The following is a 26,549-nucleotide window of genomic DNA, read 5'->3' as shown; positions in this document are numbered from 1 at the left end:
ATGTTGCTGGAATAGTGCCAAAGATGGGAAGATGCTATCATTGACAACAGTGATGAAGAATACAATCGACTGGTTCAGCACCTCCATGGTTGTGCAAGGAACGCTGAGAGAGATAACCACAAAAAATGCCTGTCTTCGAAAACTCTTGAGCTCATTCGCCAATGTGGCTTGGCGTAAGCCTCAGGCAACCACAGCGAACGTCTGAGCTCACAAAGCAATGCAGAAGAGCAAACAAGGAAGACCTCAAAGAGAGAAGAGCAGCAGTGCTAGCAGATGTGGCAGAAGCTGGGAAAAGGATTCGCAACACCTGCCTGTCCTTTGCCAAGTACAGGACCAAGATGACTGCCGTCCGACGTCCTAATGGATATATCACATCTTCCAGAAGAGCGATGGAGAAGATTATCAATGAATTCTACTCTGATCTTTTCGATAGCCATGCCCACCTGCCCAAATACCAAATTCCACATGGATATGTTGTTCCCAGTGTTCTTCCTTCCAAAATCTGACATGCTATCTCATTGGTAAAAAAGCCAACAGCACCCGGCCCAGACAAGGTCACACCCGAACACCTGAAGAACCTGCCATCAGTTCTCGTCAATCATTGTCTTGGCTCTTCATATGCTACCTGTCTAAATGCAAGGTTTTGTCCCAATGGAAAACCAGCAGGACTGTACTACTGTACAAGAAGGGAGACATCCACGACATTGGCAACTATCACCTGATCTGTCTGTTCTCTGTTGTCTACAAGCTGTTCACTCGAGTCATTCTGAATAGGATTGGCAGAACACTAGATGAAAGACAACCATGAGAGCAAGGAGGGTTCTGCAAAGGACTCAGCACAATTGACCATATCCACACGATAACCAAGCTCATTGAGGTTTCTCGGGAGTTCAAAATGCTGCTCTGTCTAACGTTCATTAATTTAAAGGCCTTTGATTCTGTTTAGACAGAAGTGGTCATCGAAGTCCTAACCAATCAGGGCATTCATACTCAATACATCCGGATCCTCCATGAGCTGTATTACGGATTCACTACCAGGTTCTCACCATTCTACAAGGAAGTGATCATCCATGTCAAGAGAGGGGTTCAGCAGGTGATACCATCTCAAACTCTTCAGTGCCGCCCTCGAGATCATCATGCAATGACTGGAATGGGAAGGAATGGGAGGGAAGATAGACGGTCAACAATCACACCACCTCCGCTTTCCTGATGACATTGTTCTAATAACACCAAACATTGGCTAAGTTCGACCATGAGTTTGGAAGGGTCAGACTACAGCTGAATCTCACAAAGACAATGCTCATGAGAAACAGTCTTGTTCCTGACGTTCCATTCACTCTCACTAGAACGACCATCTCTGAATGCAATAGTTATGTGTACCTAGGTCAATAAGTCAACATAATGAATGACTTGGCACCTGAGTTGCACAGGAGAAAGAGAGCAGCTTGGAACACCTTCAATAGCATCAAAGAAATAGCTAAGAGGATGAAGAACCTCCGGCTCCGGGCACATCTCTTTGATTCCACTGTTCTTCCTTCATTTACATACGCCTCAGAGACCTGGGCCCTATGAAAACAGGATGAGAGTGCTATTCAGGTCTCCCAAAGAGGTATTGAAAGATCTATGCTTGGAGTATCACGCTTCATTCAAGTTGGAGAAAGAATCTGGAGTTCTGACCTCCATCGATGATCAAAAATCAGGGGCGCTGTCTCGTTTGCCAGGGTGTTGAAAATCAGATGGACTGGACGCGTAATGCAATTTGGAGACAACCGCTGGACTAGAGCCATTACCGACTGGATTCCACAGGATGTTAAAAGATTGAATGACTGCTCAACTACGAGATGGTCAGACTTCTTCATCAAGACTTTGAATGATTGGTTTGAGGCTCCTTGTGTTCCTGGAGTGAGGAGATGCCATTGGGCTACACTGGCATGCGAAAGGGACGAATGGAGACGTTACTGGCACCCACCCAAGCAACTCGATAAGTAATGAATGTCAAGTTAAAGTGATTAAGTGATGTTTAAATATAGAGGATAAAAACAAAGAATAATAAAAAAAAATCTTTACTATGGCGTCTATTAGAAGCATGGAGCTTAAAGAGGGCAGTGGAAGCGATTTATCCTTCAAATGAACCCTGTTTCTTATTCAAATGTAGGAAAAGAAACCTCTTTTGAGTAGTCAAGCTGTTTAGACCACCAAAACAATATTTAACCCATTGTACTATAATGTTCCCTTGACATAAATCTCAAGCATTGTTTACCATGCAGTGCTGAGCAACCTTAGTGTTGTTGCAAACCACCTTGGATAAGCTCATCTTTACAATTATTCTATTTTATCATTCTACAAGAGTTTCAATCACTGAATATAAAATATTTTCTATGGGAGTTGTTTTTTAAAAAATATTTTTGCAGAACAAAGTAAGAGACCTCTAGGTAACTGAGTACCCATGATAACTGAGTACCCATGAATTTTTTGGTATTATGATTAATAAAAACATTTTATAAGAATGAAACTATGGAGAATCAGCTCACCTTTCAATTTATACAATTTCATTATAGCTCACATTTCACATAAATTTTCTGGGTAATTGTTTTCATTGATGAAATAGAGCTTTTTTATTAACTCACTTCACAGAAATACTGTGATATAAGGAATTAAAAAATTTTACTATATTTCTTTCAAGTAGAAACCAAATACAGAGTAAACAGAAAGTATCATTATATAGAAAATAATAAACACGACGGCATTTTTTCAATATTTGAATGAATATAAGGGTGGAGTAACTTCCTGGCAAATGCAAGTTCAAAGACCAACAATTCTATTACTTTATACATGTATTCCTCCTTGGTGGAGTGATAGCACAGTGGGTAGGGCATTTACCTTGCACGTGGCCAACCCAGATTCAATTCCTCTGTCCCTCTCAGAGGTCCCTGCAAATTACCAAGAGTATTCCACCTGCATAGCAGAGCTACCCATGGCATATTTGATATGCCAAAAACAATAACAATAATGGACCTCACTTCATATTCCTGGAGTGAGCAGATGCCATTGGGCTACACAAGCACAGGACAGGGACGAATGGAGACATTACTGGTACCACCTCTAGCAAATAGATAAGCAATTGGATGACAAGTGATACAAGTGATGTATTCTTAATTATTCCTTTTTGTTTATTCTGAAAGTAATTACCTCATTCCTGAAGAGAAAACACTCCTCATGAAGAGGATCAACAAGAAAACAATTAGAGCACAGTGTTTTGAATGATCTGTTAATAAAAAAAAAAGCATATTGTAATGCTAAGGGAGAGCTTAAAGACAGTGAAAACTCCTTTGAGAAACTGGACAATAGGGAAATTCTCTTAAAAGAGTAGTTGAGAATAACACTGAAGTCTGACAATTAAGAAAAATAAACCCACTATTCTAATAAGCAGAATAGATGTTTCAAGATTCAAAGTACAAGTAAAATCAAAATGGGGGCAGGAAGAAAACTCTTTATTCAAGAAATGTAGAACAGTGAAATTAAAAAGTTTGAGGGTAACAATATAGGTGTGCAGATAGACCTTGGAGAAGCAAGAAAGATGGGAAGGGCAATAATGAAAATTTTCTTCTTCCCTGTATCTAAGATCTCTTTCCAACAGTCTTCTTGCTCTATCTTGTTTCTTTGTTATTCTGCAAGTCTTTTTAAAAACATTTTATAAATTTACTTTAATGAACAATTTTAATGCTGTATAAATCTGAATGTATGGTTAATATATAAGAAACAAAAATATGTAGAATAAAAAGAAAATGAGGCTGATGTTTGTCTCTTATGATAGAACTACAAGGAGGGGGATGAAGTCCAAAATGTCACAGAAAAAACATATTGTCTCTCTGTATCTTCGTCTCTCACCTCTCTCTCACTCTTGTTCTCTCTCCCCACGGCATATATGCATATGTACACACACACACACACACACACACACACACATACACACAAAAAAGTAATCCATATGTTTATGCAATACAATGCTGTGTAATATTTCTTCAGTTTTTGTTTGTTTTCTTTACTAAGCTGTTGAGTGATAAAGCAAAAGAAAATGAAAGCTTTCCTTTTCATATACAATAAAATGGGGCTGGAGCGATAGCACAGCGGTAGGGCGTTTGCCTTGCACGCAGCCAACATGGCCGACCCGAGTTCGATTCCTCCGCCCCTCTCGGAGAGCCCGGCAAGCTACCGAGAGTATCTCGCCCGCATGGCAGGGCCTGGCAAGCTCCCCGTGACGTATTCGATATGCCAAACACAGTAACAACAAAGTCTCCAATGGAGACGTTATTGGGCCCACTCGAGCAAATCGATGAACAACGAGAGGGCCTTTACTTTACTTTTACTATACAATAAAATGAAGAGGCTTACAATTAAAAATTTAAACTTAACATGACATAAACATAATTTTGTTATTTAAAAAATATTTAGTTTTTACAAATAACCAAATATATTATATGTGTGTAGAAATTCAAAGCAAGCTGTATATGAGTGTGTACTAAAATGGGGTTTATTGAGCATAACATTTGCATTTGAGACCAGATAATTCTTTGTTGTGCTAGTAGCAACATATAAATATCTAGCACTGTCATTAGCTTCTATTCACCATACCTGTCTCATCCCAAATTATGAACATAAATACCAGAAATGTCCCAAACATTGCCAGAAGTCCTCTGAGAAACAAAATCAACTGTGGTAGAGTACCTCTTATGCAGATATTAGAAGATATAAAAGATCACTCTTTTCACCAAGGAGCATACTATCTTGTGGGGGGTAGAAGACTTGCTAAAATCTTAGCTTACCTAATTCAGATTAAATTGCAATTTGTGTAAAGAAAGGATATCAGTATAATTTTTTAGAAGCTATCACCAACAGTAAAATAATTTTGAAAAGAAGAACATAGGAAGCAAAATCAGTTACCATTCTGCAGAGTAGTAATGAAATGATTAAACATTTGAAGGACAGAAAAATGTAAGGAAACAAAAACAGTAATATATTCAATAACTGGGTAAAATAAATAGTGAAAATTCATTATCATCATAGTTTTAGAGTAAATTTTGGAAGATTTAAATATATAATAAGAGCATAGTTTGAAAGTTCTTCAATGCTTTTATTAAAATTGTACATTTTATTCCATCATATACTATATAAGCACATTGATTTATTATTTATTTTATAAGTGTAGTTTTAACCTTATTTTTATATATCATTAAACAATAATCACATGTTATTCATGTATCAACACAACAAAAATGGCTAAATTCTGAAGTTCCAAAGTCATAACTTACATTCCTGATTGGTTATCAAAGTATAACTCAGACACATCCATTGAAATGGAAACCTTGCTGAATGCTAGTCTTAGAAGAAATCTATTCCTCTAGTTGTTTCTACTTTATATTTTCCTAATGAAAAATACAGCTACTTATAATAACAAACTTAAAAATTAAAAGATATTTATGACATAGTGCAATAAGTCAAGCAAAATATAAACACATGAAAATTAAGACTCTGACTTTATTAATGTACTAGGGAATTTTCTGGAGTGTTAAATACAGCCAACAAGATTAAGGTTGGCTATTGTGCACAAACAGAGTAGAGAGCCATTTGGACCCTTCCAGCAAAGACTCCAACTCTTAATCAGCTTAGATAATATATTGGCAGAATAGGCTATGCTTGAATTTCAATTATATTTTGATAATCAAATATCAGAAATATTTTATTCACCACTCTTTGCTATCACTCCTTTAAAAGCCAACTAAAACTCCTTTGCTAATGAAACATTCTTGTGTACAAATAAACTCAAATAAAAAATACTATATTCTGTTTTCTAAATATTTGGGAAATTTGTATAAGGATGGTCTTTCTTTAAATGAAAAGCAATCTAATAATACACCCTTAAATTTTTATCTCTATTACTGATATGCTATCTTTAAAAATTGAATTGTCATTCTTTTTTCTCTCTTCTATTGTATTTTTATCATAAAATAATCAATCCTAATGTATGGAAATAAGTACACATGAAAAATAAAATATAAGGCACACAATTGAGTGATAGTGGTAAGAAGAATAAAAAGATTAAAATTGTAAGGCACACTCCAATGAAATAGAAAGAAAGAAGCAAGCTCAATAAAATCTTTCATGCAACAGAGAGCTGAGATTAAAAAAAAAAAAGGAGCCATCATGTGCATTGCTGGTGAAGATGTTTCAGGAAGAACTAGTAAAACACAAAGGCTACTGGCAAAGTGTACCATGTTTGAAGGAAAGCAAGAAAACCACATGTATTATTTACTGCTTTGTCTATAGTCTCTGAAAATAACTGATAATATTGTGGGAGCTAAATAGATACTTGGTCATTAGTCCAGCATCCTAGAACTCATGGAAACAAGGGAAGATTGCAGGAGACAGATATTCTAAATCAAAATGGCTCTCCATCTGAGAGAAATTGGAAGCCATTATGAGATTTGGAGGACAGAAGTGACAATTTCCAACATATACTATAATTGGACCATATTGTGTTGTGCTTTTAGCCTTAGGTAAAGGGCAGGAAAAAGGAGAAAAATAGCACTTTGGATCAAATTAGTGGCAGTGTATATTGTAGAAATGGTCAGACTTAACATAAGCTTTAAAGATGTATGTTGCAGGCTTGGTAATCAATTTATGTGTGTGGGGGGGGCATGCTATCTGAGCTACTTTAAGAGTTACAGTTTCTTTAATAGAGAAAACTGCAAACACTGCATGATAAAGAGTTGTTGAACATGAAATTTTGTGTGTGTATGAGGGAAAAATATGCACAGCCAGAAACATGTATTTAAAATCTGTATTGGACAATAGGATATGTTTTGCTGAAATTCAGGCTAGAATTCTGAACTTGGGAGTTTGGGGTACATGGTATTTAAAGCTATGTGATAAGATTATCAAAAAAGTGAGGATGCATAGGAAAAGTTAGTTGCTGAATTCTAAACACTATACTTTTCAAGATAGGAAGCGGACAGGAATCCATACATAACACAAAGAAAAAATATCACCAAAATTTGAAATACAACAGACAATTCTGTTAGAACTATATATTTACAAGGAAAAAAGTCAAGTCAGAGAGATATTTTCTTATGAAAGTTAACTGTAGAGTGATATGTGTATATGTATATATATATAGACATTCATGCATATATATACACATTTATGTATATATACACATATGTATGGGCTGGAGAGATAGCACAGTGGTAGGGCATTTGCCTTGCATGAGGCTGGCCCAGCCGAGCTGGGTTCGGTTCCTCCACCCCTCTCAGAGAGCCCAGCAAGCTACCAAGAGTATTTTGCCCAAACGGCAAAGCCTGACAAGCTACCCGTGACATATTCAATATGCCAAACACAGTAACAACAAGTCTCAAAATGGAGATGTTACTGGGCCCCGCTTGAGCAAATCGATGAATAACGGGAGGACAGTGACAGTGAGAGTGACAAATATCTATACATATGAAAGTATATATATATATAATGCATTTGTAAATGTATATATATATATTTCACTTTGTAAAAAGCCAACAAAGAAAGATTTATTGAACAAAAAACAAGAACTCTGAATACGTAATATAGGCATACACATGTGTGTGTATATATATGAGTGTGTATCTATATGTGTGTGTGTGTGTGTGTGTTTTTCTTTGAGTTTTATATATCTTTATCTTTTATTGAGGGCATGTCATTATTCACTGTATTTACAATAATATTATTCTTATGCTTGAAAGTTATTGCAACAAAATAGACTGAAGCCGCATTTAAAATATGACTAATTCTGAAAAGGGAAACACAAATGACCCTTTTCTCAATAGATTCTCAATTACTCATTAAAAAAAAACAGTTTTATAAAACTTTGGACAAAGTCCTTTACAGTAGTGTGAACATTATAGGAACCTGACATAACCTCTTTCATTTGGAACAATAATTCTTTGGGGGAGGGGGAATTTCTCTTAGAATTATATTTTTCAACAAACTCCTATGATAAGAGGTTTTAAAAACACACAGAAATCACTTTATATATTTGTGAGGTTGAAAAATTCATTAGAATTCTCATCATAACAATCAAGTATAAAATAAGGAAATATTTAGTAATGAGCCATAGAAATGTAAAGTGATTATATATATATATACATATATATAGTTCAAGTTCATGCTATTTAGTAGCAAATATTTTTGAGACCTACCTATAGTCACATATAATTTTAACCAATTTCAGAGAAACTTTTTCAATGTTTTCAATTTAATGAGATGAATATTTTAAATGTCTACCTTGTATTCAAATACCAACCTTCCGATTTTGTTAGGAGAATTGTTATTGAGTTTAACATATAGGCAGGGCAAGAAAGTGTAACTAAGTAATGTGTTTGTGTCTACCTCTATATTCCACCTGATAAATAAGAAATGCAGTTCAGTAGATCGATAGGGGAGTAAAAAAAAAGTGTAAATTATTTTCTCTGTTTTTAGTCTTAAAAAAGCAAGTAGAACGGAATTCTTTTGTGTATATGCCTCTGACTTTCTGTTCTTGCACTTTGTTAAACATTGTAAATCTGACAGTGTACTTTTCTGAGTCAGTTATTTTCTCTATAAATAGGAATGATAAACCCAGACTTCTGATATCAAAAGACAGGTGTTAGAAATAAATAAGACATGCGAGTTATAGCGATAGTGCAGCAGGCAGTCTTTGCATGTAACCAGCCTGGGTTTGAACCTAGGCACTCCATATGTTCCTCCAAACCCATCAGGAGTGATCTCAGAGCAGAGAGTCCTCTATGATTTAGAAGCCTGAGCTCCACCGGGTGTGGCCAAAAACAGAGTAAAGAAGTCACACAGCTAATTTAGGTTCAAATACCAGCACCACCTCTGATTCCCAGTACAGAGCCAGGAGGAGTAAACCCTGAATATATAGCCAGGTGTGATAAAAGAAAGAGAGAGACAAGACATAAAGACAGCATCCTGCGAGTCTTTAGGGTCTTGGAGATCGCTCAACACGAACAGTGAATTCATAGACTGCAAGACCAGGCCTTATCTCCAACACCATCTGGTCTCCTGAGAACCGCCAAGAGTGACCCCTTAATATAGAGTGGGGAGTAGCCTCCCCTAGCACTTGGTCCAAACAACAAATTATATAAATCATAGAGGACTCTTTAAACAAAATATACAAATATCAAGGTGTAGGTCCTCTTCACTAAACTTTCTATATATAACAAATTGAAAATGCAAACTTTGAAGGAAATATTAGAAAAAAATCATTTGGAAGTTATCAGAAAATAATTTCCTAAAGAAAAAAATATGCAAAGACCTTCATTGCTTTGCTGTTTCCACTAATAATGATTCATAAAATAAACCTTTTGAAGGCAAAATCTCAGATTTGGTTCTTCTGGTATATAATTTCTGGGAAAGAACTATTAAAAGTATAGTGAAAAGATTTATAAAACTTAAAAAAAATAGAATTGACTTAAATATCTTCTGGTTTTGTATTTATAGGTCTTTTTTGCGTCTCTTTTTTGTACCCCATAGGGGCCACAAAAGCTTCCCTAAAGTTTTTCATAGTTCTGTTAGATAATGGCATTATATATGACTTTGTTGTTTACATTCTCTGACCTATAATAGATAAGGGAATTATTTGTTATCTACATGTTCTCTGACCTATAATGCAGAGAATTTAAAGAATTCTGGCTTACTCTTTCTCCATTTTAGTATTACTTGTTCATTTTATTCACAGTAGATTCCGTAAGTAAGTATATATGATTTCCTATGCAGAATTCTTAGGTTAAAATAAACATGATAATCATGATCAGGAAACTGAGGCTGAAAAATGAAAAATGAAACAAAGGAGTTGTCAAGTATTTTGTAATGGAGTGCTCTGAGAAAGGAATGCTCAGGAGTCAGTTTTCTTGTGGATAAATGACCAGGTAGATTTCTAAAGGACAATCTGTGAGAAAATACAGAGAAACAGCTCTTCAGTCTAATCCCAGGAATAAAGGGATTTTTATATTATGACTTATTACATATTGAGTGATATTGTGGCATTACATGATAAATTAAAAATAAATTATAAAAATATGCAAAACCTCAAAAAGAAGATATCTTTTAGAGTAATATTAGGACTAATTTTCTAAACTTGAATAGAATATTCTTAAACAGATTTTATAAATACAAATGAATGAAAGTCTGTGTATCATCTGATAATCATGAAAGTAACATTGCTGTTTTTATAATTAGTTGTTAAAACAGTTTAAAGTTAATGATAAAAATTCTGTCTATAGATCTTTGAACACAAGGAATTTATACAAAATTTTGTGAAATTTAATACTTTTTATCCCTATTTTATAGGTAAGAAAGCTTTAGCACAAAGAAGTACTGTAACTAAGGTCTCTTACATAGAAATAGAAATGGGCTTTTGTTCTTATTCTAGTACCTATACACTTACAAGGAAATGATAAGTGAACACATGAAGCATTCATCTTATCAGGTTCTGCTGAAATTCATTATGTTCTTCTACCCTGAGAGAAGGAATACAAGGAAAAAAAAAGTTTTTCTAAGGTTCTTCTAATCTTTTCTCAGAACCTTAGAAAACTTTCTCTAAGAATCATTGTATTTGAGTGGTCATGAAAGACAAATGATGTCAAGACACAATTTCAATTTAATAATATAATTTGTAATTTGTTAAAGTAATATAAATAGAGTAGCTTGGCATATCTGGAAGTCCTCATGAAAGAGGTGTGAGTTTTCAAAGGAATTAACACTTTTTGGGGGGGTGTAGGAGAAAGAGATAATTCTTATAACAGTATTAAATCTTACTTTCCCGGTTACAACTATTAAGAAAAACTCAACCTTTTGTTTTCTGTATAAAAGCAAAACAGCACTTTGTAGAATCACTCTGTAAAGTTTAAATAATCCTTATGAATGCCTTCCTGTCTTCCCATGACTAGGCCAGACACAGAACACCCAATACTCATTCTGTTATCTCCACTGACAAATGTGCACAAAATACCTGATATTTGACTTGACCAAATTTACTCAAATCTCTTTCTTTCTCTCAGCTTCTCCAAACTTAACAGTCAGTACCAGCATGAAACTACTCTTTAAGATACCATTCCAAGAATGAGTTCACTGTTAGGAAAAAGTATTTCTTAATCAGCTATCTAATTTTTTTTACTCACTCATCAGAATCCCATTGATAAACCTTTGCAATTTGGTTATCCTTTCTTAAAAAAAAATAAGTCTTGGATGGAGATAATATTCAAGTGTTAGAACATAGTCCATCCATAGAATGAGCACTATCAGCATTACTACAAAAACGCACAGGCAAACAAATACTTTACCAGATGTACTATCTCTCCAGCTCAATATTCACATGTCTTTTGGCTCTTTAGGTATTAGAGGACCCAGTCTGCTGACAGAGAAAACACTGGGAGTTGCGGATAAGCCCAAAGACTAAATCCAGAGTCACATAAAGGTCCACTGGCAGCTTAGAATTGAGTTGAGTTAATAGGTGAGACACAAGTATCCATCACTGATCATTTCAAACTCAGAGAAAAGAAATGTATTTGTGTAGGCATTCATACTAAGAGATACAGAGGTCCAAATTCTAATGGTCTTGTGCAGCACTACCTACAGGATTTCCGATTATGATGGAGCATGTTTTGAAGCAATTCATGAATCAGGGTCTGTCAACTCTTTGGCATCTCTACGAAAAGCTTCCAAAAAAAAAATATTATTCTCAAGTTATAATGTACTTCAAAACATTACCAAGGTTGCAAAAGTTGGAGATAAGGCAGAACTAGGACTGAGGACCTAAGGAGATTTTTCTTGCCACTTTTGTTGCAAATGTACCTTATGGAATGTCAGAAAACTAAAACTGCATTTGGAGATTAAAAGGTTGGCGAAAATACAATGGGGAGTGAATATGGGGAAAGTTTTCCAAGAGCTATTTTGATCTGTGTAAGAGCAGGCATTATAAAAATGTGAAACAAAAGAAGCAAATATGTTACAAATATGTTATTTTATGAAGGAATTTAATGGAACCAAATTTAGTAGAAACAATAAACAAATATGCAACAAAAATATTATGGGATTGCATTGAATTTAAGGCATGATGGAGCCTGGTATAACATGCAGAACGTGTTTGTCTTTCACAAACATTTTTATTTTTAATTGAATTCTTTTAAAAGAATCTTGGGAGGAGGGGCACATCTGTCAGTTCTCAGGGTTCACTCTTCACCCAGGGATCATTTATAGTAGGGCTACATGATGCAGAGATCAATTCTAGTTTGGCGACATGGTAATGGTAAAGGTAAAGGCCCTCCCGTTGATCATCGATTTGCTCGAGCGGGCCCAGTAACGTCTCCATTGGAGACTTTGTTGTTACTGTGTCTGGCATATCGAATACTCTCGGTAGCTTGCCGGGCTCTCTGAGAGGGGCGGAGGAATCGAACTCGGGTCGGCCATGTTGGCCACTTGTAAGGCGAACGCCCTACCGCTGTGCTATCGCTCCAGCCCTTGGCGACATGAAAGGTAAAAATTTAAAGTATCTTTAGAGCAACCTGAGAATTATTACAGCAACAGGTAAGGTGCTTGCTTTGCATGCAGCAGACCCAGGTTTGATCCCCAGCAACCCATATGGTCCTCTAATGCCTGACAGGAACAATTCCTGAGTTCAGAGTCAGGCTTGTGTCCTGAGCACACCTAGGTGTGACCCAAAAACAACAAGACTTTTTTAAAGATATTTTCCTCATTATTCTTATTTGAACTGAAACCAATAACTGTCATATTGTAGGCAGTAAATATATATATCGAACGAAATGTTTTATAATTTTAAACCTTATGCATATCAAATAAAATGTTGAATTTGGCTTTGAATATACTTAATTTGTTAAAAATGCTAACAATATCTAAAATGTTCATATTATTTAACAATACATGAAAATATTTGAATATTTAACTATTGTTGGGCCCAGAGTAAATAATTGGGAATTTTAAATGCTACTTTGTTTTTTTAATTTATTTTAATTAATTTATTTATTTTAATTTTTTCTGGTATTTAAAACAAGACATATGTATTATTATTATTTTTATTTATTTATTGAATCACTGTGGGAAAGGTTACAAAGCTTTCAGGTTTAGGTCTCAGTCATGCAAATATCAAACACATTTCCCTTTACCAGTACTTATTTTTTACCATGAAGAACCCCAATAAACCCCATCCCCCACCCCTCCCAGTCCCTGTGAGGCAGATGAATTCTAGTTAACACTCTATCTGCTTTGATTAGATTCACTGTTTCAATAAAAGATTCACCACTATTATTTAGAGTTTACCCCCCCCCCCCAAATCAGACATGCTGAAGAAGCATTGTGAAGTGATTTGCTTTCTACAGCTGAGTTCAAGAATTAAATGTTGGTTTTGGATTTCTGCTATTTTACTTATTGACCCTGGAAGTATTTCTACTGAAAGTCAGATAGTTAAGAAATTGGTTTCTGTGCTCTGGAGTCGTGGCCGTGCTGGAGAGCCGCTCGAGGGGGGCAACTGGTGGCCTTGGTAGGACGTGAAGGGCGGACCGAAACGCCCCCCTTCCCATGAGGTTTTAGTCGCCCCCACACCCCCGGCTCATACCTGCTGTCCACAAGGCTCCCATGTGGCCGCCATCTTTCTTTCCAGAGTGGAAAGGGAGAATGGAGCAACACCCTTTCCCCTCCGGACAGACATGGTGGCCTGGATTAACGCATAGTCCATTCATTTTTCTGCTCCAAGCTGCTGGGTTCTGCATTAAGTCCTTGTGCTTCTGGGGCTGTGGCCGTGCTGGAGAGCCGCTCGCAGGGGGCAACTGGTGACCACAGTAGGGCGTGAAGGACGGACCGGAACGCCCCCCTTCCCATGAGGTTTTAGTCACCCCCACACCCCCGGCTCATACCTGTTCTCCACAAGGCTCCCATGTGGCCGCCATCTTTCTTTCCAGAGAAGAGAAGGCAAATGGGGCAACACCCTTTCCCCTCCGGGCAGACATGAGGGCCTGGATTAACGCATAGTCCTTTCACTTTTCTGCTCCAAGATGCTGGGTTCTGCATTAAGTCCTTGTGCTTCTGGGGCTTTGGCCGTGCTGGGAGCCGCTCGTGGGGGGCAACTGGTGGCCTCGGTAGAGCGTGAAGGACGGACCGGAACCCCCCCCCCCATGAGGTTTTAGTCGCCCCCACACCCCCGGCTCATACCTGCTGTCCACAATGCTCCCATGCGGCCGCCATCCTTCTTTCCAGAGAAGAGAGGGCGAATGGGGAAACACCCTTTCCCCTCCAGCAGACTTGATGGCCTGGATTAACTCATAGTCCGTTCACTTTTCTGCTCCAAGCTGCTGGGTTCTGCATTAAGTCCTTGTGCTTCTGGGGCTGTGGCCGTGCTGGAGAGCCACTCGTGGGGGGCAACTGGTGACCTCGGTAGGGCGTGAAGGACAGACCGGAACGTCCCTCCTCCCATGAGGTTCTAGTCGCCCCCACACCCCCGGCTCATACCTGCTGTCCTCAAGGCTCCCATGCGACCGTCATCCTTCTTTCCAGAGAAAAGAGGGCGAATGGGGCAACACCCTTTCCCCTCCGGCAGACTTGATGGCCTGGATCAACGCATAGTCCGTTCACTTTTCTGCTCCAAGCTGCTGGGTTCTGCATTAAGTCCTTGTGCTTCTGGGACTGTGGCCGTGCTGGAGAGCCGCTCGTGGGGGGCAACTGGTGACCTCAGTAGGGCTTGAAGGACGGACCGGAACGCCCCCCTTCCCATGAGGTTTTAGTCGCCCCCACACCCTGGCTCATACCTGCTGTCCACAAGGCTCCCATGCGACCGCCATCCTTCTTTCCAGAGAAGAGAGGACGAATGGGGCAACACCCCTTCCCCTCCGGGCAGACATGATGGACTGGATCAACGCATAGTCTGTTCACTTTTCTGCTCCAAGCTGCTGGGTTCTGCATTAAAGTCCTTGTGTTTCTGGGGCTGTTGCCGTTCTCCAATCTTAACTCTGATTTTCAGGGAGAAACGTCGGGTGGTTTACTTCCCATTGATCACTTTGTATATAGAGAGATGTCACGCGGCAGCGTAAGCGGCCACGCGGTTTTGAGGAAAAGTCCTACTTCCCGCATACTCGAGCTGTGCTTGTAGAGGCTTCTGGTCACCGGGGTTCCATCTGGGGGAGGCGGGATGCGGTACCTACCCCATCTGGGACTTCCCGATGATCTCGGCTCTTTTTGGAAACTGTATTTTTTTTCTTTTTTTTTCCCCTCCGGGAGCTGTGGATCCCTCCCTCCATGTGGCCCTTCTCTTCGGCTGTATCCATATGTATTATTTTTTATTTTTAATTTCTTTTGGTATTTAGAACAAGACATAAATAACATATACCCAAGGTTGTGTTTCTCTTATCTTACAAAATAAGCCAAATATAACAGTAAAATTAGAACTAGGCTTGGTTGAGTTTACAGTACCTGACACCCTCCAGAATCTTCCTTATTTTATTGTAGGGCACAGATTGGTGAGTTAAATGAGATCGAGTATTAGAACAATTATCCCTCCACAATTTCGGTCTTTATGGGCGGCACAATTTCTTTCATCCTCTTTAGGATACAATATTGACTTCATTTAGTATTTTGATTTGGGTAAGGGTGATCAATTTCAAAGGATTCCTGTTTAGCCTTCTCTACTACTTTAGTCATTGCTCCAAAAACTAAGAATTAAATATGGGATTATGCTAATAAACAACAATTCTTTTTCCAGACGTACCCTAAAAGATTGGGGAAATAACCATTTGTTGAGTTCATAAACTCAGTGTATTCACTGTGAATCACTCTGGGTTCAGGTCATATTTCTTTTTTTTTCTTTTTGCGTCACCCCCGGCTTTGCACAAGGGGTTACTCCGGGCTCATGCGCTCAGTAATTACTCCTGGCGGTGCTCATATGGGATGCTGGGAATCGAACCCGGGTAAACGCTCTAGCCGCTGTGCTATCACTCCAGTTCCTAGGTCTTATTTCTTATCTGCACCATATGCACTATTCTAAACAGAAAATGCATAGCGATGATGAGATCCTCATGTAACAAAATCTGTGAAAAATAATCCTGGAAGTATATATTTGTCCCCATTTCCTGCCTTAGGATTATCCCTGTTAAGGGATATCAGTATCTTTGAGCAGTGATTGATAAAATAATTTTCATATATAATTGCTGTGATAACACTGGTTCTTTTTTCTAAGGACCCAGTTTCTCTATCAGTCAATGAAACTGGTCTATGTATAAAAACTTATCAAAGTACCATGATATTTAACTGGAATGACTGCTAAGTAATGCTACTTTGGTTGAGAAAAATTAAACAAGACTAAAGGTGCCTAAAATAGATACATTTGAAAATATGTAATCCTGAACTTCTACAGTTTTTAGACTATTAAATCAAGCCAAGTTCCAAATTATTGTTTAAAGAATTTTACTTTTTTGTATATACATTTTAATATAAAATACTATAATCATTTAAAGCGTGGCAGATTCTATTAACGGAGGACAAAAAAATATAATCCTTCTTAGCTTGTCTATTGCAATAGGATAATGTATTTTCTAATGTGATTAGACTCATAAATATGACTTGACTTACTATGGCCATTGACATAATTGTATCTGATTTTAATGAAACATGATATGTTACTTCAATCCAACTGCTCATAATATGATGCCAGAAATTCTTGATTTACAAATAAATTTAAAATAAAAACCCTTGAAAATGTGGTTTTTAATGCACTTTAAGTACTTTTGTTCAGGCACATAAAAAGTAAGCACAGTTGAATGATGAGGCATTTGAAAGCAACTTATGGTGTTAATATAACGATATGTACTGGGCACACCAAACAAATTCTACAAACTGTCAGTCAAGATTAAAATTGTCAGAAACCTTAGAAGCAAAGTCTATAATTTCTAAGAAAAACAGAAGGAGCTCAGAACAAGCCTCATCTATGAGAATAAATCTGCTGAAATACTCAAGTATGTGGGTTTTGTGACCAAAATCTCAAGGATCTCACAGAATCAGAAATGGTCAATCTCTCTTTCCATCTCCCTTTTCTTCCTGGAGCCTGGCAGTCATGCCCAGAAACTGTTGCCCTCTGGCCCCATATAAGCTCATTAATGGCCATGATCCAGAGACTCACAAATAAGTATGTGAAGAGAACAATAAGCTGCAGAGATGCCTCCAGACCTCAAAGTCACCGGTCCAGTTAAAAATTTAACTCCTGCAGTTGTAGTGATAGTCCAGTGGGAAGGGTGTTTGCTTTGTATGCGACTGACCTGGTTTCCCCTATGGTATCCTGAGCAATACAAGGAGTAATTCCTGAGTAAATGGCTAGGAGTAACCCCTTAACATTGCCAGGTGTGCTGTAAAAAACCAAAAATAAAAATAAAAATTTAGCTCCAGCTTTATCATCCTATTTAAAATTTTAGAATTCCTTGGACATGTCATACTCTCACCACTGATGATCAAGGAGTAGTACACCACACTGGATGGGGTGTAAAGTAGAATTTCAATCAAAAAAATAAATATTAGCACATGAAGCTCAACCTGTAACAACATGCTAGTAATACAAGTGCTTAATGGCTCCAGGGTGAGATACAACAATCTTCACACACTTTCCTCTAAAGAAAGTTTTTTGGGTCTTTTTATTGGATTATTATATTATATTATTTTAGTGGATTATTGTAATAATCAATACAAAATAAATTATTTAGGATCTGCTTTTGGGGAAAGCTTGGATGGTGGTGGGAAAATTTGAAATAATGGTGGTGGGAAGGTGTAACGATGGTGGGATTGGTGTTGAAATATTGAATGTAATGAATTATTGTGAACAACTTGTAAACTTCCTTTTTCTCCACATTTTTTTATCTTTCCATTTTAACTGTGACGTTATTTCCTTTGATATTACAACCGATTCAGGCTTTGGTCATCGAGTTTTGCAACACTTAAAATAGTCCTTAGAGACTTGACATTGATTAATTACTGAAGTTTTGTGTGTGCAATATAGGAAATATCCGCAACCACACAAACCATGAAATTGAAGTTAAAATCAGAGTCATATCATTGAAAGAACCCAAGCCATAGCTTTTGACAAATACAAGAGGTGGGTTTTTCAAGAAAGTCTTAAAGAATAATAATTATTAGCTACTAAACAACCCAGGGATCAGTAAGACAAGATATATTTACTGAAGAGGCCACAGAAATGAGAGATTGACTTTGTAAGAGATGTCTACTGAAGATTGCTTACTTGGAGGCTAAAGAGCAGCTACTAATGGGGCTGCAAAGGGAATAGGTAAATAAGAATAGAAAATTAGCTATAAAATGATATTTACATTTATTTTTTCCTGTACTTTACATAAATATCACAGAGGAAGTCTCAAAAACTTTGAACTTATAAAGAGATATTTACAACATAATTAGGCTCTTCTAAACTTTGCAATATTTTATATCTTAAACAGACATCCAGAGACAAATGAAAGAGGAATCCAATAACAGAAGCTAAATAATTAAATTATTTTCATGCTGCAATGAAAACAATCTCAGAATCAAAACTGGATATAAAGATACAATTTTATCACTAATTGCTCTCTCTCAGAACTAATAGAAAATGATAATATTTTTAGAAGAAAAATCAGAGGTAAATAGAAAAATTCTACTGAAGCTTTTTTATTTTTATCTCCAGCTCTGCTCTCAGAGATCACTTCTGTTGGTGCTCAGGGGTCCATATGGGGTGCAATGATCTGCATGTGCAAGGCAATTGCCCAATCTGCTGTACCACTGCTCTGACACCTGAAGCTTTTTAAAAATTCCTTTCTTTATAAAATCTAAGTCCGAAAATATGTAAATATGTGTATTTATATAGAGAAATAGCTCTAAAAAGATTGGTCTTTTGTATTTCCTCAGTTATTTTCTCTAAAGATACTTCTGCTTGGGACCAGAAAGATAGTTCAGGGATTAAAGAGATCACCTTGCTTTTTTCCAAAACTTTGCAGTCTACTCATTTTATTTTTATTTGACATTACAATAAGAAATAAGTCCTATTATCCTGTTATCATAATTCTTATATGTAATGTGGCAGATTACTTGCTAAATTATTGGAACTAAGACTCTAGTCTAGGTCTGTTTGACTTTAGTGCTTATTATCTATAATAACCCATTGTCACTGAAATATTCTTAACCAATTATGTTTCTACCAAGATAAGCTATTATCTAACTTTTGTTATATCATCCTGTTGGTTGAGTGATGATTCTCAAGCACAAACTTAGCCATTTTTTAGCAGTCGTTTGTTTACTGTGACCAAATGACTCTTAGAAAACATAATTTAATTTAAGGGGACATGGAAAGGGAATGCTTGACAAAAATAATACCTGTTATTTCTAACTATTTAAGGACAGTATTGTCAGATTAGGTTTGCTTCTTCTATGTCAGAATAACATTTATAACAACACAAATAAAGACAAGATCAGAAAATACTCAGAAGATGATCATTATTCCAAGTGTTCACTTCTTACTATACCTTTACTACCACGAATACAATTATAGTCTTAGTCTTTTTCCACATTGTATTTGGTCTCTTGTCTTTTGGTCATAATGTAGCTTTTTCATCACAGAGGAGCCTTTTTTCTCACCATTGCATCACCATCTAAATCTGCCAGATTTTAATTGCCCATCAGTCAAACTGACTAACTTTATCACCTCTACGTCCCCTAAGAACTTTACTCTCAGTTGTAGTGAATGGTATGCTCTCTGTGGAATTTTAATATGGTACTAGTATGTTTTTCCTTTACTAGAATCTAAAACCCCTTCATATAAGAGTTATTACTTGGTATTTCTATCATCTAGTAAAGAAAGATAAAAATAACATATTGAAGAAAGAGTGACTGAAAGAACAAAAATTTTGTAAGGATAATTTTTTACTTCCATCAAGATATCTCTGGATCCACCGTTATCACCGATTAACCAAATTAGGTAAAAATATTTGATGTAGTAAGAGGATGGCAGTCAGTAATTTTTACTTACGCTAAAAATTTGTAAGTGAAAAAACATGGATAAATAGGATATTGTTGGATAACTAAACTAATGATGTAGTCTTAGCCTCAGATATTATTTTCCAACAGAAAAGGCAATACTTTAAAATAACAACAAATCATTATAATCTCACTGTTTCTTTTCAGTCAGGGAATTTTTTCACAAATTTTCAGGCAATTATTCTTTCATGCCGGAACTTTCTGCCTCAAATGAGTGAGATACTTTTGAGGAAGATAAATGCCTTTTTTAAATTCCAAGATGAAAGTATTCTCTGTTTTTTCTATGCTAAAATAAGATAAGAAATAAAACACATAAATTTGCATTCTTAACATAAAAGTTTACATTAAAAATCAAAATGTTAGTCATGCCTTCTAAGTTCAGAGACATTTAAAATTATGATTGCAGTTATGGGAGCTCAAAAAATTACCTTCAACTCATAAATTTTTCTACTTAATTTTTTTCATGTCATAATACTCTGTTAGATTGAATTTACATCATTTTAAACTATTTGATTTAGTTATAAAATTTTATAAAGCTATGTTGCTATGCTAATTGATTGAATGTAATTAAATACCTATATTTATAAATATATTTTTATTAAAATTAAATGTGAAAGCTGTTATGTTTTTTCTAAACACCACAATACCCAAAACAACATCATAGCATCTACTTTATTCCACAAAGGATTCATAATAACAAACATATTTTTAAATATGTTTATCACAGTGTTAAGAAAATTAAATTTTCTGGAGAGGAGAGTCTCATTTCTGGCCTCAATGTTTAAGTTCATTCCATACATTTATCAAAATGTGATGTTCTCTATGTTCTTAAAGCTGTATTGGAAAATCTCATTATATAGTGACTTAAAATGTAGTGCACATTTTCTTAAACAAGAAATATGAAATATGATGTTTATGAAAATTTCTGGCATTTGGTTTGGTTCAGATGTTAAGCCCAAAGTGGACAGGTTACCGATGTGAGGAGATCTGGCTGCAACATGTCACCCCATTAGTCATCAGGGTTGATTCGATTAATCTGGCACGCAGAGCCGGGTATTCTCTTCCTCCCTCAGAGTCTCTTGTGCCTCCCTCTCCAAGCTGCGCACTTGGTTTGTCAAAGAGGAAGGCCTTTCTTGGATATAAACAGAGAGTATACGAGAAGTTCCGCTACCTTGCTAGAACCTCCAAAACAGCTCCCAAAGTAGACAGGGTATTTATTGTCTGGAGGTCTACACACATCACTACTTAGAGGCTACACTCCCAAGTCTGTGCTCAGAGGCCTATTCGTGTGGTAGTCAGGATACAACACTGTGTCTGGAATTAAAACTTGAGTCTCCTAAATGTGAAGTTTGTACTCAAACCATGAGCCCTTGACCTGGGCAAGTTATTTTATCTCTCTGATACCTTTTCCCAAATGCTAAATGGGAATCCTCATAGTATCTCCATGGGTCCTTGTAAAGAAATTGAGTAAAAATATCAAGATTTCAAACAGAACTTTGGTATACAGAAAATTATATTCTATTATATTTTTATAGAATACTATATAATATAATATATTAATAATAATATATAATATAATATTATATTCCTTACCTAATTCTATTTTTTTTCCTTTGGAGGTCACAGCGAGAGATGCTCAGGGGGGAATCCTAGCTCTTCATTCAGAAATTACCCTTAGCAGTATTCAGAGTATCTATAGGATGCTGGAAATAGAACTTGGGTCAGCTGCATGCAAGGCAAATTTCCTTCCCTGCAGTACTATTGCTCTGGCCTCATTTAATTCTTATTTTTATATTTAAATTTTGCTAGAAAGCAAAATTAAATTATAAGTATTCACATCTAGGAATAAGTATTCAAGTTTTTCCTGAGATTTAATGGGATATTTAAAACAAAAGTATATCTGTTAGCATTTCTCACTAGGGGCTACCCCAACAGTTCTCGGCATTGCTCAGGGTCTATCAGTGCACTAACCAGACACATATATGCCAAGTAGTTGTGGGGATTGAACTTGACTCCTCACACATGCTTGTTGTGTGCTTCACCACTTCAGTTATCTTATTGGTCCATTTGGCTCCATACAGGATTTGTGACCACACCTGCCAGAACTCATGGGTTACTGTGACCTCTCCAAGGAATCATGTCTAGCAGTACTCATATGACCTCAACCTTATGGTGCTGTATATAAAATTCAGTCTTACCACAAAGTATGCACTCAGCCATTTGAGTTACCTGTCTAGTCCCATATTATCACTTTTTATAATGTGTATTTATGACTCTGAAAATGGTTAGTAGAAAGGAACACAGTGTCCTGTTGTGATTTTGAGCTCAATGCTAGTACTACATTCTTGCTCATAGTTTATGATCAAATTCATTGTTATCCTTCAGTTGCAGTAATCAAGTATTAGTGTTGATTTGGGGGGTTATAGTTCAATATCACCTTTGCTGAAGTGATCATGCCTTACGCACTTCATCTTTATGAAGATCATTTATGATTTTTTTATAAAAATTCATCTTGCTAATCATAATATCTATCCCTACCCTTTGAGTAAAGAATCTTTTAGAAATATGTTTCCCTTGCTACTTTGTGTGTGCATGTGTGTATATGTATACATATATTCATATAGTATCATTGTCCTCCCATTGTTCATGGATTTACTCGAGCGGGCACCAGTAATATATCTATTCTGAGAATTATTGTTACTGTTTTTGGCATATCGAAAATGCCACAAGGAGCTTGCCAGGCTCTGCCGTGTGGGCAGGATACTCTCAGTAGCTTGCTGGCTCTCTGAGAGAGGGACAGAGCAATCTAACCCGGGTAGGTGGCATGCAAGGCAAATGCCCTACCCGCTGTGCTATTGCTCCAGTCCACATATACATATAAAGGTAAAGGTAAAGGCCCTCCCGTTGATCGTCGATTTGCTTGAGCGGGCCCAGTAACGTCTCCATTGGAGACTTTGTTGTTACTGTGTTTTGCATATCGAATACTCTCCGTAGCTTGCCGAGAAGGACAAAGTTACTCAATATTCCTTTGAGTAGTTGTGCTGTTGATCTTTGCCTATGGAGTAACTTATATAGGAAAGATTGTACCTTTTTGGAACTTTGTTTTGAGCCTAGATTTTTGATAAAGCAGTTATTTTGAGTGAAAGTTCCCATATGAACCCAATAACCCTAGTTAAAAGGGCGATAAATTATGCTTTTAAAATCATCTGACATAGCTTACTGCTTCTCTGTTTATTTTCCTTCTTTTATTATGGCTAATTATTTAGAAAGTTCATGTATAGAAATTTGATCTTTGATACTCAACGGGAATATAAGTGAATGGTCACATATATTCATCTTTGTGGATTGAATGAATATCATCAGCCATGAGATTAAACCTGGTAGAAAAACTATAATCAAAGCACTATTGAAAATGAGATTATTCCAAAGAAAAGATTTATTTTTTAGGGTAAGAGTACAGGATAAAGTTTCACTATAACTCACCTAACTTAAATAATTCTCTTGGTGATTTTGAAATTCTGAAAGCTAGGTTATGGAAACATAGATATTTATCAAAAATTAGCATTCTCAACCTTCAAGGACAAGTAGTCCATGAAGATCCTATTTATCTCCAGAAATCTGACATGACCCCCTTCCCAACTGTAGACATTATCAGATATCTCCAATAACCCTCACCATACTTTGTATCTCTACCACATCATGCTTTACTGACCCATCCTTAGTTTCATATAACTGAAAGATTTTTTGAATTATTTTTTAATATTAGTTTCTAGGACAGATTTGGGTGATCCTATAAGCTCAATAAATTGTTTATGTAACATTTTAATATCTTTCACTAATTTGAGACCCTCACTTGATCACTTGACTTCCCGTTAATCGTCGATTTGCTTGAGCGAGTGCCAGTAACATCTCCATTTGTCCCTGTTGCATGCTAGAGTAGCCCAGTGGCGTCTGTTTGTTCTAGGAACACGAAGAGCCTCAAACTGATCATTCAGGATCTTAATGATGAAGTCTGACCATCTGGCAGGTGGGGGCCACGCAGTATTTTGATGTCCCGTGGAATCCAGTTGGAAACGGCTCTAGTCCAGCGGTCAACTCCAAATCTCATTACGTGTCCAGCTCATCTGATTTTTCACACCTCGGCAAATGAGGCAGCGTCCCTGATTCTTGATCATCGATGAAGGTCAGAATTCTGGATTCTTTGTTTCATTTGAGTGAAACGTGATACTCCAAGCATAGCTCTTTCTATTCCTCTTTGGGAGACCCAAATAGCATTCTCATCCTGTTTGCATAGGGCCCAGGTCTCTGAGGCATATGTTAATGCAGGAAAAACAGTGGAATCAAAGAGATGTGCCCAGAGCCAGTGGTTCTTTGTCCTCTTAGCTATTTCTTCTATGCTCTTGAAGGCGTTCCAAGCTGCTCTCTTCCTCCTGCGCAGCTCGGGTGCCAGGTCATTTGTCATGTTGACTACTCGACCTAGGTACACATAACTGTTGCATTCAGAGATGGTCGTTCCGTTGAGAGCAAATGGAGCGTCAGGAACGAGACTGTTTCTCATAAACATTGTCTTTGTAAGATTCAGCTGTAGTCCAAACTTTCCACACTCACGGTCGAAGTCAGCCAGTATTTATGCTGCTTGGCTAATGTTTGGTGTTATTAAAACAATGTCATAAGCAAAGAGGAGGTGGTGTAGTTGCTGACCATCTATCTTTACTCACATTCCTTCCTATTCTAGTCATCGCATGGTGTTCTCGAGGGTGGCACTGAAGAGTTTCAGTGAAATGGTATCACCCTGCCGAACCCCTCTCTTGACATCAATGATTACTTCTTTGTAGAATGGTGAGAACCTGGTAGTGAATCCGTAATACAGCTCACGGAGCATCATGATGTATTGAGTTTGAATGCACTGATTGGCTAGGGCTTCAAATACCACTTCCGTGTCAACAGAATCAAATGCTTTCTTTAAATCAATGAACGTTAGACAGAGCAGCATCTTGAAGGTGGGAAAAGCATTCATTGCCCTTCTGGAAGATGTAATAGATACATCAGGACATTGGAGGGCAGTCATCTTGGTCTTGTAGTTGGTGAAGGACAAGCAGGCATTATGAATGCTTTTCCCAGTTTCTGCCGCATCTGCCAGCACTGCTGCTCTTCTCTCTTTGAAGTTTTCCTTGATCACATCTCTGCAGTGCTTTTTGAGCTTGGACGTTCGCTTGCGGTTGCTTGAGGCATACGCATAAACCACGTTGGCAAATAAGTTCAAGAGTTTTCGAAGACAGGCTTTTTTTTTGTGGCTATCTCTCAGCATTCCTCACACAATCATGGATGTGCTAAACCAGTCGATTGTATTCCTCGTCAATGTTGTCAACAAAGGCATCTTCCCATGTTGCAGCAATAGTGTCAAAGAGCTCCCAGTTGGTGGTCATTCTGGGAGTTCTCTTCTTAAACTTTGTAGCCCTTTCTCCCTGCACTGTGAAGTACCACTACCTCCTCTACCCAGCCACCATCAGGTTCCAGGACGCTTTTCGGATGTTCAGGCCAAGACTTGCACACGACTGAAGCTCCACAGAACAAGATAAGCGGAACTCTGAGACCTTGGACTCCAGGCTCAATGTACTCGGGGACAGAGAGTCTCTGCTAGCTCCCACCAATCACAGGTGATGAAGGGATTAAAACCAGGAGTCCCACCCTACCCTGCCCTGTCTGCTTCCACCAAGCACCAGAGACCCAGGGATTGGATTGCCTATGGAAGACCCACCCTATTCCCTACTGGTACGACATAAATACCTCACCAGCAGACCTCCACTACCTCCACTACCCAGCCACTTCTACACTCCAGGACACTTTCCAGACACATTATATGACACTTAGTACCTATCTTCCAGATTTGTTGCACCATATTTTATAGGGTTCAAATATGGTTTGAACCATGGGAACACCTACAAGGCCGACTAGAGACTGCCCCAAAAGCCTCTATCCCTCTAAGAGGGCCTGGCAAGCTACCGAGAGTATTCCATCCACATGGCAGAGCCTCGCAATCTATCCGTTGTGTATTGGATATGCCAAAACCAGTAATTACAATGGGTCTCTTTCCCCTGACTCTGAAGGCATCACCAATATTGCAGCGTTGAGAAGGTTGAGGAAGGAGAGGCTAATAAAATTTCAAGGCTGAACTAGGCTGCCAAAACGAAGGAAGACAAAAGTGATTGTACTTTCAATGCACGTACGCTAGCATCAGATGCATCCATCAAGGACCTGATGGTACAAGCGCGAATGATCAAGTACGACATCATTGGTCTGACCGAGACAAGAAGGCACCAATCACATCACACCATTTTCGACACTGGAGAAGAACTGTTCCTCGGAACATGCGATAAAAGAAGCATTGGCGGCGTCAGTGTCCTTGTCAACACGAACTTGGCCATGAGTATCGATTCATTCGACTGCCTAACAACCCC

This window comes from Sorex fumeus, unplaced genomic scaffold (genome assembly GCF_029834395.1).
Source record: "Sorex fumeus unplaced genomic scaffold, SorFum_2.1 ptg000098l, whole genome shotgun sequence".
Lineage (NCBI taxonomy): Eukaryota > Metazoa > Chordata > Mammalia > Eulipotyphla > Soricidae > Sorex > Sorex fumeus.
Note: the sequence above shows the minus strand (reverse complement) of the source record.